The 4,590-nt window shown below is 35.9% G+C and overlaps 1 long non-coding RNA gene across 1 annotated transcript; it reads left to right on the top strand.

The window, feature by feature from the left end:
* The first annotated feature begins 3,567 nt into the window (after positions 1 to 3,567).
* Positions 3,568 to 4,307, top strand: LOC140879546 (uncharacterized). The gene is made up of 4 exons (XR_012149453.1): positions 3,568 to 3,645; positions 3,761 to 3,824; positions 3,988 to 4,102; positions 4,207 to 4,307. It is a non-coding gene; the product is annotated as an uncharacterized lncRNA (long non-coding RNA).
* The last annotated feature ends 283 nt before the right edge of the window (positions 4,308 to 4,590 follow it).

Here is a 4,590-nt window from a genome sequence, read left to right as displayed (position 1 = left end):
ATGCTATTAGTTGCCAGTTAATAGGTGATACCATGCAGGGTCACTACAGAATTCGTCGTGATTTAGATTAAATTTGGATCTTAGATTTTGCCACGTGTTTGCATTATTTTCTTGGCACCTGCGTGTGCCTTGCTCGATTTACTTTTATTGAATTCATATTCAAAGTTCTAGTTGCGAGTGTGCGTTAAATTCTTTTATTGGCAATTATTTGTTAATTTAAAATCTATTTGAATTCACCCAAATCACTTTTATTGCTTAGTCTAGATTAAGTTAAAATAATTATATTTTGGTAAATAATCGTTAGTCAGTCCCTATGGGATCGATATCTGGACTCTTTGTCCACTTACTACTACATGACCTAGTGTGCTTGCTAGAATTATTTAATAACCAAATTAGACGGTCAATGAGCCGCCCCTGCTGAGGCTCCGGCTGGATGTAACCCTGAGGAGCTACAGACTTACAAGAATTGGTGTAACCATGACTTGAAAGCTAAGTGTTATATGCAGGCTTCTATGAATGATGAGCTGCAGAGGCATTTTGAGGGTGCTAAGAATGCTACTGACATTTATTTGCATCTCAAAGAGCTCTTTGGTGAGCAAACATGCCCGCTTAGACATGCGACTGTCAAGGAGCTGATCACTTTGCGCATGCGATATGGGGCTTCGGTCCATGATCATGGCCTAAAGTTGATTCGACTAGTGGAGAAGCTCGTTAGCATGGATCTTGTGTTACCAGCCGAGTTGACCACAGACGTGTTGCTCTTGTCACTGTCGAGCTCGTTTGATCCTTTTTTGGTGATTCAACATGAACAAGATGGAGCCATACCTTGAGGAGTTGTTAAACATTATTGTTACGTATGAGTCCACAATCATGAAAGAAAAGCCGGTTCTTTATATGGGTTCTTCATCTGGTGCAAAGAATAGACCACTTTGGAGGGGAAAGAAGCGTTCTATTCGTCCTCCCAAGAATAATGTCCCCTTGAAGAGGCAATATCTGAGTCTGATAAGTGTATTTTATACACTTAATTTATATATGATTTTAATTTTTAATTATAGGTTTAGAGCAGATTTATGTTGTGTTTTGTTGTTTGTGTGCTTACAGTGAATTATGGAATTTATTGTGGAGATGAGAAGTAAAAGAATAATTTTTGAATTATTTTGGAAAAGAAGAAGTTAATGAAAAATTGAAGAAGGAAAGAAAAGAATAGAAAGAAGAATGAAAATAAGGAACGATCAGAGAAGAAAAGATTGAACAGTTAATGGGCTTTTCGTTATTGGGCCTTAAAAGTTTAGCGCTAAAACAAGCGCTGATGAGGAAGGAAAGAAGAGCTAACGCGCATAATTGAAGAATTTGAATAGCGAATTCAAGGCGCGCTCGCGCCTTCACTTGGAGCGCCCGCCCCGATCGGAAATCTGAGTTTTAATTATTTCAGGCAATAAATTCTTGGGCTTTTTGTGGGCTTTTGCTGAGCGATATAAAAAGATTTTTGTCAGACAAATTGGAGCAGGAGCCGCCACAATATTTTACACGCACATCAGAGATTGATCGTGAAGATTTCTGGGAAGAAATCTGGAGCTTTAATCTGAAGAACAAAGACGGAGTTTGATAGACCGGACACGGCGTCGACGACGGATTTGTTTCTTTTATCTTTATTTATTTAATTCTGAATTTATGTTTGGATTTTTGAACATGTTTTGGTTTATTCATAATTTTATTATGAACTAAATTTTTAGAGTCTAGAGGTCAGATGGAACCTGGTGTAGACGCTTTAATGAATTTTTGATTTTATTGAATTGAGTTTCTTCTAGATTAATTGTTTTTTCTAGAATTGATTGTCTTTTCAATTATCTGATCAATAATTGATTTTTTATATTTATTTGAAATCATTGCTCGGGAGAGGGGATTTTGAATAGGACATTAGAAATTACACTGTTAATTATTTATACAGCTCGGGAGAGTGTATGATTTTAACAGAGCTTTTAAAAAGAACATTGTTTTGTGATAGATCACTGCGATAAATTCTTAATAGGAATATTGGAATTGAATTGTAGTTGATAAACATTTTTTGTTGCTCGGGAGAGGGAAATAATAAACTTAAGTGTTCTTGGCTATTAATTGACTGAAATTCATGAAGATTAATTATTTAGGATTGACTGTTGTTGAAACCAGGTGAAATATATACCTCTAGACCATTTTTCTCTGATTGATTATTCCGAAACGTTGTGTGTGTGCTATCTAAAATCATTTGATTATTTATTTTTCTGCAAAATTCTGAAAGTTTGATTTTCTAGATAAAGTTTGGACTATTTTAATTACAAGCACTGAATATTTTCATTTTACTCCCTGTGGGATCGATATCTGATTTTATCACTTTATTAAAACTTGACACTCGTACGCTTGCGAGGAATTTTCACAACAAGTTTTTGGCGCCGTTGCCGGGGAGCAATTTTAATTATTTTTTTTTAGTCTTGTTACCAATTAGTCTAGATTTTAATTTAGAATTTTTTTTTATTTTATTTTGAAGTTACTAATTAAATTCTTCTTAATTTTATTTGCAGTTTATGTGACGATCTCAAAGTGCGAATTCTCTACTTTTTGATCCAGAGATCGAACGAACTGCACGTGCTTTGAGAAGAGCGAGAAGAGAAGAAATTAATAACATGGCTGAAAAGAATGTGAATCAAGCTCCCCTGGTGCCTATCAGAGAGCACTTCAAGCCGACGATCCAGGCTCACTACTCTAGAATAGCTCGAGGAACAATCAATGCCAACAATTTTGAGCTAAAGCCGGCCTTGATCAACATGGTTCAATCGAACCAATTTAATGGGAGTGCCACAGCTGATCCTCACTTTCATCTCAGGACCTTTTTAGAAATTACTGATACGATAAAATTTAACGGTGTTCCTGAGGATATTATTCATTTACGCTTGTTTCCATTTTCTCTCAGGGATCAAGCCAGAAGTTGGTTGCAATCACTGCCACTTGGAAGCATCACTACTTGGGAGGGGATGGCAGAATTTCTTGCAAAATATTTTCCACCAGCCAAAACCACCCAACTGAAGATAGAGATCAGCACATTCCGGCAGATGGACTCTGAACAGCTCTACGAGGCATGGGAAAGGTATAAAGAATTAATTAGACGTTGTCCTAACCACAATTTTGCAGATTGGGAACAGATCGAGTGGTTTTACAACGGACTGAATGTGCCTACGAGAACATAATCTTGTTTATTTGTTTTCGTGAATGAAATATTTACTTCCAACCAGGCTCTGGGATTTCCGATGCCATGTTTCTTTGATTTTGGCACCTGATAAGAGCAAACTCTCAAAACGGCATGGTGCAACTTCAGTAGGTCAGGTAATCATGCATCGTTTTATCTGAATTTTTTTCCAGTTAATAATTTTTGGATTATCATATTTAGTCTAGAATCTACAATCATCAGCTTAGAAATATGATCCTATGTCTTACTCTGTTGTGATTTTCTACTCATGTTTCCCCGAACTAATGTTTTCTTATTGTAATTTTATATTTTCATTTTAAAGTTCGCGGAGATGGGATTTCTTCCTGAGGCAATGGTCAACTATCTTGCTTTATTGGGCTGGGGTGATGGTACCGAGAATGAATTTTTCACTCTCGACCAACTTGGTTAGTTAAATATATTTTGTCCAAACATTTTTCTAGTTGTTCCTTGTGTTTATGGGTCTTTCTGTGCCAATGTGTTCAACCAATGACTGCTTTATATCTTCTGACATTGTTGTAGTTGATAAATTCACAATTGAGTGTGTCAATAAAAGTGGAGCAGTTTTCGATTCTACCAAGTTAAGGTAATGATGTTTGTTAGATAGTATTTGGTTAAGGTTCCTACATTATATGCAAGAGGTATCACAATAGGCACTTTTTTCTGGAATTTCAAATTTCTACTACGAAAGATCTGTGTTTTCAATTGATTACGTGTGCTCATCTTTCCACATATGTTGAACACTGAAGGTGGATGAATGATCAGCATTTGAGATCTCTCCCATTTGAAAAGCTGATCAAGCTTATTGGTGAGCGCTGGAAGAGTGTTGACATTGTTACAGAGTCAGAGGGGAGTTTTATAGAAGTACTATCTTTCTATTCCATGTTCCAAATACTTACTATCTTACACAAGCAATCCATTGGTCTTAGTACTTGCATTTACATCCCATCGGTAATCCATATTGTCAGGAAGCTGTACAGCTGCTGAAGGATTCGATTGACTTGATTACTGATGCGGACATGTCTCTTTCGAACTTGATGTCTTATCCGTTATACGCGACACTCACTAGGTAATTTATACTCCATGAGTTTGCAGTTTCTTGATTTCGTTTTGCATAGTGCATAATATGCAAGCATAGATCAAATTTTGAGCAAAAATCAAACAAGAAACTCATTAAAATTTATTATGGTGAAAAATCATGGCAGTATTTTGGTAATGAGAACAAACAATATACTTCAGATTTCACATTCCAAGAATATTATTTGCAGTACTCCTACTTTAGCCCATTCTGATTTCATATTGTTCTAGATTTTTACTGCAAATAATATTCTTGAAATTTGAACTTTGAAGTA

The sequence above is a fragment of the Henckelia pumila genome, chromosome 2, assembly GCF_033568475.1.
Source record: "Henckelia pumila isolate YLH828 chromosome 2, ASM3356847v2, whole genome shotgun sequence".
In the NCBI taxonomy this organism is placed as follows: domain Eukaryota; kingdom Viridiplantae; phylum Streptophyta; class Magnoliopsida; order Lamiales; family Gesneriaceae; genus Henckelia; species Henckelia pumila.
This window is presented reverse-complemented; position numbering and strand designations above follow the sequence as displayed.